Source organism: Leptonychotes weddellii, chromosome 3 (genome assembly GCF_054177405.1).
Source record: "Leptonychotes weddellii isolate Sample4059 chromosome 3, ASM5417740v2, whole genome shotgun sequence".
Lineage (NCBI taxonomy): Eukaryota > Metazoa > Chordata > Mammalia > Carnivora > Phocidae > Leptonychotes > Leptonychotes weddellii.
In genome coordinates, this window is record NC_138371.1 from 156,453,811 (window position 1) to 156,470,052 (window position 16,242).

Genomic DNA, 16,242 nt, shown 5'->3' on the forward strand with positions numbered 1-16,242 from the left:
ATCAATAAAACTGAAATCAGTTTCTTTACTGCTTTTGGTGGATTTTACTTTGGGTTAATTTTTCATAGCTCCTTGGACAAGACTCTTAATTTTCATCCTGTTTTAAAATTGTATGAGAATTTTTATTCTTTCTATAAGGATATTTTGAGGTTGCTGTAACCACATAATATAATAAAATTAGCTATTCATGAAATGAATCATTCCCATGTTATGTGATGTTGTTGAATATTCTTATCATCCCATATTTTTGAGTCACTGGTATAATGATAATTTGTGTTGATAATGAAGCTCCCAAAATGCTTTCTGAATCATCACAGAAAGACTAGATTAGGTTCAGAATAGTTCCAAGTGACTCATCTGTTTCATTAATCTCCTAAATTGAGACTCAAAATCCTTCAGAATCTTCAGAGAAACCCACACTCCATAATGCTTTTATTAGCGTTACAGTAGGTTTCCTTTTTAAATTTTCAGTGGCAAAACATGCAGGTTAAGATAGCCTGCACTTTCCACCACCACTACAGATGTAGTTTTGACCAATTTATACAATCTCCACCAACACTTTATCTGTAAGACTGGGATAATAATGCCTCACTCAACACATTGTTTGACAACGCACATGTTATGTTTAGTCAGAGCCTAGCACAGTAGTAAGTACATTTACTCTCTTCAAGGTCATTATTTTACTAATTCCGTCCAGCCATTATTTTCATCATGCTCCCATTGTTTTCAGTAACAAGAAATTAACCGTTATATGCTCTTATACTCCGTCCAAAGTTCTCCAACTTCCTAACCAGCAGAGGGATAGAACAAATGCACAGAGCCACAATTCTCCCCATGCCACACTTTTCTGGTGTGGTCTTAAGATCTTGATTCTCTCTGATTCAGAATTTCTCCACCTGATATAGAAGTTCATATTTACTCCATGTAATTTTTAGTTTGTTTCTTCTTTCTCTGAGCTTCAATTTCTTCATCTGAAACATGAAGTTGATGGACCTAACTCCGAAGACTGAACTGTGAAGAATGCTTTTGGAAATCATCTGGTACAGTGTCTGAGAAATGTCACAGAATAATATTAGAAAACTCCTCAAGTCTCTATTGCATGACCTGATCTTTATTAAACCTCAGTTCCCACGACTCTATCAAAACTGCACTTGATTTCTCTTGCCATTGTCCTCTCCCTATTAATACTTATGTATTCATCATGTAAATATTAATTATTATATATCTAACCTTTGTCACTCCCTTTGCCTGAGCAAACCTTCATGGCTCTTCAGAACCAATCCCAGAAGTTGACATTTGCATGATCTTCTTTCACTACTTCTGCCTCCATTATTTTCTTTATCTAAAATCCTGAAATCTCACTCATTCATTGAACACTTATTTAATAACCAGGAATTTATATTATAAAAATAAATTACATAATTCTTGCATGTGGGAGCTCTAATTCTGTAGGAAATAAGAGTCGTGTGTATAGATGAATTGCAATGGGAAAAATATTACTGATAATACCATTAAGGGTAATATTGTACTCTAATTCATTTATGTAATATTTTTTACTTCATAATTATATCATGCATTTCTCAAGGGCAAGAAGTGTCTCGTATTTCTATTTTATAATTTACTTCAATTATTCACAATGCTGAGCACATTCAAGGGCACAAAGTAAGATTATTTGGGTAACTGAATAAAAATAATGGTTATTATTATTGGATTCTTTCCATTATTCAGAATGTTTAACTCTGACCTTTATTTTGAAAACATGTCTAAGATATTTTAAAAACTAGAACTGTAAAGACAATGTTATATATAAGAGCTCATAGCAAAGACAGTTGGAGTTGTACTAAGGAGAGGATATTAAAATGTTAAAAGATGAAAAAAAAATAAAATGTTAAAAGATGGATAGAAACTAAGAGATGTAGTAAAGAATAAAGTGCTTCTGATTCCTATCCTGGTGGCAAACTAGCATCATGCTAGCTTCCCCTAAAATCAACCCCAGAGAAAATTTAGAAGAGAGCATCATATATTTCAGAAATAAGCCAGAAATGAACAAAAAAATACTTTTAGGAACACTTAGACTAATACTATCTTGAACTACAAATATGGATGGGAATGGAGATAACAGTGTCACTAAGATGGTAAGTTTAAAGAAATAATTTAAGTTCACCTTTTTTTCTTTCTCTTATGTTGGTGCTTCACAGAATTTTTCTACAACAGCCAGGTTCTGATACAGGAGAGGGAAGAACCCAGTACATTGTAAATGCCCACTGAATTAAGGAATCTATGAAAACTGAGGCTTATGAACCAGTTGAACTGCCCATGAGCAGAGGAAACACTGTTTTTGCAATGCTGCTGTTGCTAAGAGTTAAGTGGGGAAAACCCCACATTTGACTCATTGGGTCCCATGAACTTGAGTGGTGCATGAGACCTCTGTGGTTCTTTGGCTCCCTTCCCTAATGTTTTGGCCATAGGGCTGGCTTTTAGCACATTTCCAGGAAAGATGATCAGATTGAGGAGTAAATACTTCCAGGGAAACATGCTTATAAACATCAGGCATCTGAGAAATGGAAAATATTGTAAAGAAACATGGCAAATTTATCATCTTATACCATTTAAAGATGAATTCTTAAAAGAAATGGACAAGAGCTTTACATATAAGCATTTAAAATATATATAATTAGATAACAAAGTAATTTATTACTATAAATAAAACAATGCATTTAAAAATAAATTATAATTATTATTTTTTTAAATTTATTTTATTTTATTTTTTTTAAGATTTTATTTATTTATTTGACAGAGAGAGACACAGCGAGAGAGGGAACACAAGCAGGGGGAGCGGGAGAGGGAGAAGCAGACTCCCCACAGAACAGGGAGCCCAATGTGGGGCTCGATCCCAGGACTCTGGGATCATGACCTGAGCTGAAGGCAGACGTTTAACGACTGAGCCACCCAGACACCCCAAAAATAAATTAAAATTATTGAACAGTATAGCATTTGAAATAAAGTTCTCAATAGATAAACAAAAATGATGATCGCTAAAGAACAATTGCTGAGCTGAAAATTAAGATTGCGGAAATGCAATAGGAAAAGGCAAAAATACTTTTTCTTATTTTAGAATTAAAAAATTAAAAAATTCTAAGAGATATGGCAGGTAGACAGAGAAGGACCAACAACAAAATAATTGGCATTAGAGAAGGTAAAGAAAAATACAAATAAACAGTAAAAAGTATTCAAAGAAATAATGAAAATATTTTCCCAAATTAAAGAAAGATGAAAGACCTAAATCTTAAAATTAAAAATGTGAATTCTATGACAGAAGAGAAGAAAAAATTCATGCCTAAGTGCACATTAGTGAAATGTAATAATATCAAATCCTAAAGGATGAGAGAATAACCTAGAATAACCTTTATATATTAACATACATGTGGTTCGGAAAATTCACTAATGTAAAGTATCATAAATGCTGGAAAAGTAGAGATCCTACAAGCAAGTCAAAGATATTTTTATCTATTTACTTAAGTAGTCTACCAGAATGTCTGATTTGTTCATCGAATTGTGGCTAATGGAAGATGCAGTAAAGTCTCAGATTACTAACTCCAAGCTTCATTTCTTTCTGCTTCCACTACCTGCTGAATGGAAGGAATGGCAAAGAACATTGCAGTGGAGATGGGCAAAGCAAGATGTAGAAAAAAAAATGAAAGAAGATGCATGATTTAAAAATACAGAAAAATGGGTACTTAAGAGTTGTCTGTACTTCCATTTTTACTAATTGTCATAAAAAGCAAAATAGAGGGATATGTGAAATAAGTGATTATTTTTGCTGTACTGAAGAGAACTCGTCTCAAAATGAATTAAATGACTGATGAATTTGATTGTTAAGTATGACAAAACATCTGTACTAGGAATTTTAGTATGTCATTTTAACATCTTTTAAATACGATGACATATTCCTTGGTAACTTTTATATTGCAACAAAAGAAATATTGATATGATAATCAAATAAAATAGAAGCCTAGATTTTTTCAGAAACATTACATAATAATAAAATAAAATCAGGGAAGCATATTTTGAAATAAGCAACCATCAGCTAAAGCTGCCCAAAGCACCTAAAACAGAAAGGAATACAAAACAAACAGACAAAAACATTACTCAAAAACTTTTACTAAAGGCAAGGAAGCAGAAATGACCATATTTTAAAGCTCTTGTACTTGAATCTATTTGATTAGAATGTTTTTATGCAATGAAGCAGAGTTGTTAGGTGTCAATTACTTTTAAATTGAAGCAATAATGTCCCTCAAGCAAACATTTGCCTTATTTCAACCCTTCATAATGATGGTAAATCAAGCAAACTATACAATGACAGAGATTAATTTAGAGTCAAAGCAAATAAAGATAAGAGCTATAGCAAACTCTTCTGGAAGCTTTGTCCAGCCAAACCTCCAGAGCTGAATGATTTTAGCTGAAAATGGCTCTGCAATTTTCTTGGAATGTTTACTATTCATTAGAAAAATGAGCATTTTTCAGAAAATTTGACCAAAGAGTAAGCTAAAAATTATTCTGGTAATGACCATTCCATTGGCAAAATGTGCATTATGAGCAGGTCCAAATTGCTTGCTAATGAACAAAAGGTAGAGTCCATTGTTCTTTAGTTTATTTTCCTTGCTCTTTACTTTGGCTAATCTTAATTCTTATTTTCTTAGTTGATTAGGTGTTAAAATATTCTAAGGGAAGAGAAGTGAGAATGTAAACATTTTAAATCTTTTATTAGTTTAATGGCATAATTATACTGTATTTGCTGCTAAAACTTTAGAAACTGGCTACTGATGATGCTGGCATGATTAAATTAAATAATGCAGGTAAAACATACAGAAATTCATTTACAATAAGTGTTAAGGGGAAGGGAGGAAGAAGTGATTTAGCACCTACTATATGTCATGATTAAGTATCATGTCAGATACAGTTTTTTTAAATATGTTTTTCAGATTAAGGAAGTTCACGATTAGCGCTATTCTGCTAAGATTGCTAAGAATTTTAATTTCATTAAATGCTATTTCTACATCTATTGAATTGAATGAATAATTTTTCTTTATTCTTTTAATATGGTATATTATAGTGATGTTTTTCGAATGCTAAAATAACATTATCATAGTTGGATGAATGAAAATTCTTTATGAAGCAGGTTCCTCTTTTACAGGAAGGTTCAGTTCAGTGAATTCAGTTTGCTGAATTGGTTGTGTTGGTTTATATTTCTGTATCTATGTCCATGAGAAGCATTAATCTTTGTTTTTTCTTTCCTATAATGTCCTTGCCAGATTTTGGTTACAAACTGATTCTGGCCTTGTAAAGTATATTGCAAAATGTTTCTTATTTTACTACTCTGAAACCTCTAAAAGATTTTCTCTAAGATAGGTGTTATTTTTTCCTTTAACATTTGGTAGAACTCCCAAATAAGTTTGGGTCTTGGAACTTGCTTGGTAGGAAATTTTAAATATTTAAAATTTAAATATGCTTTATTTCTTTAACATTTATGAATTTTTTCAATTTTCTGTTCCTTCTTGATTCAAATTTAGTAATTATATACATAAAGCATCTAAACTTTCTAATTTGCTGGCATGATTTTTAAGATAATTTTTTTTAATGTCCGTGAGTTCCGTACTGCTTTTTTGGTTATCAATCTCAGGCTTATCAACTGTATTAAACTACTAATAGCACCAACTTTGGGGCTAGTTCGTTCTTGTTATTTGTTTCTGTTTCTTACATTTCTTCTGGTTTTATTGATAGTATTCTCTATTTTATCCAATACCACTTCCTTTTTTCAGTTTCTATAATGAACATTTAGATGATTGATGTTCTTTGCCTTTGGTATTTCTAATGATTGTACTGAAAGTTAGGGTCTCTTTCTAAGCATAGTTTAGCTGCATGTTGCCACTTTCCATATGCAGTATTTTCATTATTAGTCATTTCAATATTTCCTAATTTTACTTATGATTTCTTCTAGTCAAAGGTTATTTAGAAGTGCATTTTTTAATTTCCAAGCATTTAGAGACTTCTCAATTACTATTTTTTTTATTTTAGCATTAGCTTAATTTCATGTCAGAGAAAAACCATGTATGGTTTTGATTTCTTGCAAATGTTGACACTTACTTTAAGGTTCAGCATTTGGTCAGTTGTTATAAATGTTCCATGATATTTAGGGGAAAAAAGGATATATTCTGAAAGTGTAAGTAAGTGTTTTCTAATTTATCCTGCATTTGTGAATTTTCACAATGGGATTCTTTGTCTTCTTCATGCGGATTACCCTTTAGTATTAGTTTTTGGTGCAGATCCAGGGTAACAAACTGTAGTAAGTTGTATTTCCTTAAAATATCTTTATCTCATTTTTTCAAGGGTTATGTCTCTGTGTATAGGATTTTAAGCTGGCAACTAATTCTTTCAGCACTTTGGAAATACAATTCTTTTGTCTTTTGACATTCAATATATCTTTCTTTTTTGCCTGTTCTATATGTTGCCCCTTTGAAAGTAATATGCCATCCCCACCCCACCCATACTAGCTCTGGCTACGTTTGAGATGTCCCTTTGTATTTGGTTTTGGCAGTTTGACTATGATGTGCCTCGGTGTGCATTTCCTCATATTTTTGTTGCTTAAAATTTGCTGGGCTTCTTAAATCTCTAGCTTTCTGTCTTTCATCAGTTTTGTGAAATCCTTAGCCCTTGTTTTGTTAAATGCATTTTTATATGTCTCTGTTTTCTTTCTTTTCTTCTTCTGAGACTCCTATGATGCAAATGACAGATGTTGTCACAGTAGTCTGTATACCCCAAAACTTCTTTCCATATTCTTAATCTTTTTTATATTTGGGCAATATTCTATTCATTTTCTTCTGATCTATATTCTGTTCTATTCCATCTATATACAGCAAGATCTAATCTCCTGTGAAAAAGGATTATGGAATTTTGTTTTTCAATTATAAAATCACCTTTTTGTCCTTCTGTAAATTTTATATGTACCTACTAAGATCCTTAAATTTGTCTTTTCTTTCTTAAGCATTTTAAGTTTATTTATTCCAGTCTGCTTCTAGAAGCTCCTTGTACAGATGCACTCTCCTGTTTTTGATCATGTAAACTTGTCTCTGGTGTGCCTGGTCCTTTTCCACTGATTTTTAAACTTCATATATGAAAAATGCATACAAAATTTAAAACTTTGGTTATTTCCACCTTCCTATGGAGAATATTTATATTTACTTCATGCAGAAAGTTAGGGTGTAGCATTTCAGCAACATCATTGGCAATTTAGCAATATTATTCAGAACTGTAAACATTTTAACCTGGTTTTCAGATCTTCTGAGGGTCAGATATCTCCATTTCATACTTCCAGGTTTCAACCTAAACACTTAAGTGTTGACCAGTTAACCCTGACCTCCCAATGCTTAGTGACTTCTGAAACAGTTTCATCCACTTAGATCAGATGTTGGCAAACTAGATTTTCTACCTAGAGCAGAAGAAAAATCTGGCATGCGGCTTGTTTTTGTACATAAAGTTTTATTGGAACACAGCCATGCCCATTCATTTACATATCGTCTATGATTGCTTTTTTACTACAATAGCAGCAGAGTGTTAAAGTATAACAGAAACCTTAAGGGCCGCAAAGCCTAAATATTGACTATTTAATCCTTTACAGAAAAAGATTGCTGATCCTAAAATTGGCTATTGACCCTAACAGTAAAGCAGAGAACCCAAGTGCTTTGTGGTCTCTCTTGGCATCCTTTAGAGTGCCTTATTGGCACTCTAAAATTTTGAAACAGGCTCCCCACCACCCTCAATACAAGCAATTTATCCAGTCTTTCTCAGTGGAAGAGTCATCCAAAACACTTAGTTCAACATTGTTAGAAGTAGAAATATCCTTTTCAGGCTCCAAGAAGAGAAACAGGGGGAGCTTTAGTGGGCAAGCCTTTAATATGGTTTAGAATGTGTAAAGCATGATGGTAACATCTGTTGGGTGATATAAAAGATAGTAAACCCCTTCTCTTGATGAATTAAAAACTGCTTGTAAATTATGGAGTGATAACACATTATGCATTATTTAATCCTCTCAGAATAAGTAGGATGTGGTGGTCATACCAATTTGGCCAAGTGAGGCCATATCTGTGTTTGTGAAGTCCATGGAGTCCTTCTAGAAGTCTGTCTATAAATTATAATATTCACAAATGCTCATTAATAAAGATGAATATCAATAGGATTGTGACTATGACTTTTATTTAAGTAGACTGTCAGAATTCAGGCTCTGCTACTTTTTACCACTATGCTCAAATTTTCTAAGCCTATCCATGTTTATCCTTTTTAAAGTGCATTTAATAATACTTTGCAGAATTATTTGAGAATTAAATGAGAAGGCATACACAACATGCCTATCAGAGGGCCAAACGTTAATCTCTTTTACTTGGTTTGAAGCGAGATGCAGCACAATGAACCACCATGCTCCTTTATATTAGAATGCCTGGGCATTAATGCTGATGTCTACAACTGACCGGGAGCAATTAATTCAGAATCTTCCAGGGTTAAGTTGTGGTATTCCCAAAGGATTCCTCTGTTAATCCAGCCTTAAGAACCACTGAGCAAGTAAAGGAATTTCAAGTTAGACAGATCTGGGTTCAGATTTTGTCCCTATTATTTGTGTGTGATCTTAGTTCAATTTCATCATTTTATCTCTCAATTTCCAAATTTATAAAGCATGGGTAACATCACCTTGTAAAACAACTGAGAAATTAACAAGTGATATGTGTGTGTGTGTGTGCGTGTGTGTGTGTGTTTGTACTTCTTTCTCTCTGTGTGCAATATGAGCCTTATCATCGTAGTTTTTAATTTTACTCCAAGTGCTTACAACAGATATGGCTTGGAAGGAATCCCCTAATTACATGTAGACTGAGTGTGTTAAGTTCTGACTTAAAACTACCACTAAAGAACATTAAGTTTGCTACCTTTATACACAATCCTTTAACTTACCTGAATTAGATGTGCATGCTGTATCTGTTAACTTGTCCAATATTTTCTTTAGAATATATTATACTCCCTGAGTTTGGAACCCATTTATTATGCATGTTTCACTCAGCCATCTAGCAATGAATGTTAATAAATAAAACAAACTTGCCATATCATAGGCAAAATGGCTGACAATAGCCCAAAACAATTTGTTAAGACACATGAACTATATTAAAACTGTTAGAGCTAGGTTTGTGCTGGAATTTTGTTAAAATATAGAGAAGCAATAGACTGTAATAGATATGATCTTGTATTACTGAGATAGAGAAAGAAAGTTCCAGTTGGGCCACTGCATCAAAGGCTCTTTGTGCCCAAAGCATACTCCTGGGAACTTTCTGTCTGTTTCCCTTTGCATCTTACCGCCAGAATCTGCCATCTGTGTACCTGAAGTTTCTTTTTAACTTTTTCATCAATGGAAAGCAAGACTGTCCACATGTGATTGGCCCAGGGATTAAAATCAACGGGAGCATCCCTCAACGAATCACTGGATTTCCAGCTCCCTCGTCTGCTGCCTGTGATCTTCCCTAAATGCCGTGAGGTATTTATAGTGTCTCCTCCCATCCTCCTGATTTTCCCCATTGTATGAAGTCAAGTTGCCCACAGCGCTAGCTGGCTGATGGTGAACGCTTTATACTGTCTTCACTTCCCTGTATCACTTCTGCATCCCTTACCAGTATAACTCATGTTTCTTAAGTCCGTTACTTGGACTGGAGCCCCAGGTTTAGGGTCTTCACTTACCAGCTCTGGAGTTTAGAATAAATAAATTTTCTCACATTTGCCTCAGTTTGCTTATCTATAAAATGCAGATACAAAGCCATTTATCTCACTGGTTTGCTGTGAGATTTGGATGAGTTGGTGCATATAACGCACCTAGGATGGAGCCTAGCATGTATTAAATAATCAATAAATGACATTTCCTCCTTTTATTGTCTGACTTCACTTTGATTGGTGCCGAGTGCTCTGCATGTATTATCTATGTCATCTTTATAACAGCCTTAAACTGGCATTTAAAGGGGTGAAGTAACTTATCCAAAGCCTTAGAGCAGATTTGAACATGGAGGAATCTATGTCACTCCCTGTAGACACTTCTTAAAGAAAGATTTTTTTTTAGCATTTTTTATTTCATTTTTATTATTAGGAAATTGGCCAGTTTGGCCAGTACTGTAGAGATATTTGATGATTAGACAGGTAAAGCAAACATATATATGATTTACATTTGAAAAATAGTTTCAAATTTTAGAATGCACAAGATTCACTGGGGAACCTTTTAAAAGCTAGATTCCTAGGCCCGTACCCTAAAATATAGATTCAGTTGGTTTGGGATGATATCTGCACTTTTAACAAACACTCTGATTCTAAATCACGCCACAGAAAGAACACATTAAGAAATATACTGATAGGGGCGCCGGGGTGGCTCAGTCGTTAAGCGTCTGCCTTCGGCTCAGTTTCCTGGGATCTAGCCCCACATTGGGCTCCCTGCTCAGCAGGAAGCCTCCTTCTCCCTCTCCCACTCCCCCTACTTGTGTTTCCTCTCTCATTGTCTCTCTTTCTCTCTCTGTCAAATAAATAAATAAAATCTTAATATATATATATATACTGATAATTGTTTAAGAATAGCTTCTGACCATAGTACTAGGGTTACAGTAATGGTCATAAGGGGGCATATATGGCTTTTAGAGCATATTTTGTAAAATTGCAACACTTTTTCGTAGTCCATACCACTGGCCACAGAACAACATCAATTCCTAAAATGGAGAGGACTAACCTGTGTTTGCATTAGTAAGTTAAGGAGACCTCATTAGAATGAGACATTAAGACAGCTTTTAAAGGTTTTTGTTTTGTTTTTTTGACACACTGGGAACATTTGGATCCTTTGCGAAAGAGAGTTTGCTTACTCTCAGTTGAATAGATCCTATGTTTTCAACCTCCATAAAAATTAAGGGAAAAGCACTTTTTAAGCACCTTGCTTGCAGTTATCACATAGAACCTGTGGGAGGTTGAACCATTGCACTTTAACAATAGAGAGAAACAGCATTGACAAGACTGAATGTGATGTTTGGGCTCTTTGTATTCTTTTCTGTGTTCTATTCTAAAACTTAAAATGTAGCATTAAAATTCTCAGAATTGTGAGAAAGTACGCACCTGTTGTTTCCCTTGCAAAGTTTTCTTGCAAAGAGATGTTTGTTAGAAGATGTTTAACTCTCCGACTCTGATCACCATCACCCTTCCTAGCTGGCAAGAACCTCTGAATTTTCTGGAAGAGCCAAACATTTGTTTCTTTTCATTGATAAATAAAGAGATGTTGCAGGAACTTCTGTTTCCCTTCTATTTCAATTGGGAATTTGCTTCTCTTAAATGAAAACAACACATGGCTACATGATTTAAATTGTAACTGTGTACCAAGACATCATTTCTAAATCCTCCAGACTAGAAAAAAAAAATTGTCTAATGAAAGAAAACATGAAAAGCAACTGATGTAATGAAACTGTATTGTGCTTTCCCACCAAATCAACAAATGGATTTTAAGCCTATTCCTGCTCTTTTTCTTCCACTTTCTCTTGGAGTTGGCAGCTAGAGTGTTTAAGTCAAACAATAACTGGATTATGAATGTCTGCCAATTGCCTTTTTTCTTTGCTAGTAAACACAATTTTTAGATTCCTAGCTGAGTCAACTAATTCCTACACTGAATGGAAAAATTAACCCATGCAGAAGAAACAGAAAAAAGCCTTGGTTGGTAGTGCTGAAAGATTTATGAATTACTTCATATTTTTATATAAGGGAGTGATACTTGCCACTAAGAATACTGAACTTTAAAACTCTGTATAGAAAGATATATTGCACATATTACTATTAATTATCCAACAATGATTTATCATTTAGTTTTCATATCTTATTATATGTACGCACCCATAATCTGTTCTGTTGATGAATAATAATTTTCAGAACAGAGTACAATAACTTTTTTCCCCTTTTTGTTTGTGAACACAATACATTCACCAAAAGAAAAAAAATCAGTTAATAAATAATACTTTCTGAATCAGTGTAAGCTCAAGATTTTCTCTAATGTTTGCCTTAGAGACAATGAACTGTGAGATAACTTTATAATTAAGTTAATTTTGCTGTGTCAGAAAATAAACTTTTGAGGCTTCACAAGGAAGAATTATCTCAAATAGAATAATTTTTTTACAGAAAAATTGTCACAAGAATTTTTTATTATTATTTTGATGACAACATGGATTTTAATGTATTCTTATAATTTGATCATATTAATCAAACTCTATAGAAAAGTGAGGAAAAAATCTTAGAGACAAAAGCATACTAACCTACTTTTAAAACATAGTTCCTCAAATGTGGCCCCAGAAGATTTCATGAAGTTTACTCAGAACTGGATAATGATTAAAAAAAAAAAAATCATGAAAAGAGCTTAATGGGGGTACCACGGGATTTGAGGCAAAAGAACTAAATTAAACTGACAAATTAGTGGGCAATTTACTGCAGACCTGATGATGGCAACTGGATCTGATGGTTTTTTTCTGCTGCAGTTCCATATTGCTCTACATTCATAATGGGTTGAAGAGAGAGAGATGGACTGAGTATAAATGTTATAGGAGAAGGCAGTAACAAATATTTATTGTGCTCACTACTAGGGCAAATACATAGATGACTGGTCTCTGATATTAAAGGGTTCTTTACAGTAAGAGTTCTGTTTTACAGGCCAAAGCAATGGCATCAGGGCAACATGCTTGCATTTAGATTTACTGATGTTCTATATCTGGTCTGGGATCCGTGGGTTTCTTAGGAAGTCACGTATCCACAGAGCCTGAAAGCAAGGTCCAATTCTTTCTAAATATTAATCATGACGACTACACCAATTGACAATTGTCAACACAGAAATAACTTTTCTTCATCATCCCTGGAAGAGAGAATACCAAATTTTCTCATGTTTCCCAGCTATATATAATTTGAAGAACCCCGACAGGAGACCTCATGCTATATCTTTGTTTGTAATGACTATAAACCTTAAACAGTTTCTGAAAAATTAGCTGCAGTTCCACAATTTTTTCCAACAATAACATGATAAAATAATGTAATGCACACTTTTTGAGGATCTGCTACATGTCAGGCTCTTGGCTACATTTTGGGGACATATGAATAAAAATGACTGTAATTTTCACTTTAGAGCAAGTTATGTTGGTTGAGGTTGGTGTTCTAGGGGAAAATAAAAACTGTTTGGCATTTTATGATGTAACCTTTTATTCCTTCCTCCTCTTCTTCTTCCTCATCCTCCTTTTCTACGTCTCCAGCTTCTCACCCCTCTACTCCTCTTCATATATTTCAGAATTACCTTAGTAACACAATTTAAATGAAACATACTCAGTCATGAATCTGGAGTATTTCTTCTAGTATTTTAAATCACATTCTAGTTGGGAAGATAATGAAAACTATAGGATAGTGACTTAATCCTGCAAGAAAACATTGAGTTTTACAGATGAAATACTAAAAAGGTAATAAAAAATTACCACTGAGTTTCTTGGAACAGTGAGAAAATCCTTTCTTTGATCCAAAATAGATAAACACCATAAAGCGTATTTGTAAAGAATTTAAGGATATGGTAGTAACAATAATGATAATAATGAACACAAAGAAAATCACCATGGACTTAATAAAGAGAAAATCTATAACCTTAAGTTGAGGGTCTAGAGAGGGCTGGATATTAAGCATTTGGAATAAGAACTGATGCTTTAGAATGGGAGCTAAAGATATCCTGTAAATAAACCAGGATCTATACATTAATCTTTGGGTTGATCTCCACGATTGTGGGTTAGAGCCAAATAGCTATTTCCACTATTCTAAACTTGACCTTGGAAAGGTTGTATTCATTTTTGAAAGGGGTGGGGGGAAACATAAAGGTATCTGCTTGACAAGGAATTGGGTTATCACCTTAGAAGCAGAATTGCACTTTTTTGTGCAGCTGGAGAGACCCAAAGCAGTTAAGTCTTGGATAAGAGACAAAGAGATATACAACTTGCATGGCTGGTTTGTTTAGGGAGAAAAGAAAGTTATTCAAGATGAGTTCACAAAAAATATTTTTAATTCCAAGGGGAATCCCAGTGCCATGATTGACGCAAGATTTATATGATTAGCAACAGGTCCAATGGGCAAATTTATACTTCATTAAATTAGCTAAATAATGCATTAAGAATGTTTTTTTTTAAAATGTAAAAGTATTATTTAGCCACAGTTTAAATAGGATGGGGAGATAATGCCCATAAAATAAGAACAGAGGTACTTATGGAAATTGTTTTCATAAAAATATAGTCATTGGAAAAATAATTAAAATGTCCCCAAAATCGAGTGTGCAACAACCAATATAAGAATTGGCTAAGTAGATGGTAGAATCAAAGAAATGTTTCAAGATGCATGAACAGAGTTAGAAGGATAGAAAGTATAAACTAGACACAAAATTTAAGAGAGAAGGAGCTTACTAATAAAACACGCATCATTGGAGTTCTCAAAGCTGTGAACAGAGAAGGGATGATGTTTCAATTACAGAAGATTGTGGGGAATTCAAGAAATACATTAATCCTCATAGTTGAAAATTGGATGTATCTTGAGAAGGATAAGTTTTTAAGCATGTATATAGATTTTTTTTTTCTTTTTTAATGAATGAGCCCTAGAAGTAAGAGGGTAAGGAAAAACCAGAAAAGCAATTAGAGTGAAAAGTGAGGTTAGCTATGATGGACTGGCAGGGAATGACTAAGATTTCTTATCAGAGCCAAATAGACGTGAGTAACATCTTTAAAATGCTGAACTAAAAAGTAGAACCTAGAATCCTATAACAAGCTGTCTTTTTCTTCATGCACGCGAGGGAAATAAAGCTTGTTAGACTTACATCACTAAAAACTTTCACTGCTCACAGACCTGCTGTTGCTACAGCACTTACTCCAACAAAAATGATACATGCACCAAGATAGGAAAAGACACTAAGGTACAATTATCAAGCATTAGCACAGAAATTAGTCAAACTGTCATATAAATCTAAATTACAATTATGAAAGAATAATGATTTATTGTCTTAAATATGATAAAAGTATCATTCTAAAGTTCAAAACATGGAAGCTGGGCAAGGGAGAAACAGCAGGATATTAAAGTTCCTTGTTAGAAGATCTAAAATGAATATATACGTTAATAGTAAAATGACCATCATTAGCAGAGTAAAAGTGAAATGGGTGTATTTCCAAAATGTGGAGAAATAATAGAAATTTAAAAACCAGATAAATCTATGAAAAATCAGAAAAAAGAAAATTAAGCAAAGAAAATTTGCAACAAAATAGGAACAAAAAGTAGAGAATGAGTGTAAATCATTACTAATTGAAATTAATATGAAGAAACTGAACTCCGCAATTTCAACCACAGATACTTGGATTGAGTTTTTTAAATGCAAATACATGCTTTTCATAATTAGCAACTATTGGGCGCCTGGGTGGCTCAGTTGGTTGAGCGACTGCCTTCGGCTCAGGTCATGATCCTGGAGTCCCGGGATCGAGTCCCGCATCGGGCTCCCGGCTCAGCGGGGGGTCTGCTTCTCCCTCTAACCCTCTTCCCTCTCGTGCTCTCTGTCTCTCATTCTCTCTCTCTCAAATAAATAAATAAAATCTTTAAAAAAAATAATTAGCAACTATTTTAGTATATCATAATGTAGAAAGGTGAGAAATGAAAGCTGGTTCTGAAAACTAATGGTCAGAATTCTGTTCGACTAGTGATTTTTGTGATGAAGAGAGGAATTGTCCAACTTTCCCTTGGCTCTCCTATAAAACCCTCAAGAGACCACTTTCTGGCACTGTGTTTATTCCATATTTTGGGGTCAATGATTTTCAGTTTGTTATTCATACAGTCTCTTTCAAGTTTCTGGCAGGGAAGCCCAGAACACTGTAAACCATGGCTCACCAATTATCAGGGCTTCTTTCTGTTAAGAAATGTCAGATCAGGGGATGCCTGGGTGGCTCAGTCTGCCTTAGGCTCAGGTCATGATCTCAGGGTCCTGGGATCGAGTTCCTCATCGGCTCCTTGCTCAGCAGGGAGCCTGTTTCTCTGCCTGCCGCTCCCCCTGCTTGTGCTTTCTCTCTCTCAAATAAATAAATAAAATCATTTAAAAAAAGAAAGAAATGTCAGATCTACAGTCTCCTTCCAGAATTCCTTCCACTTCGT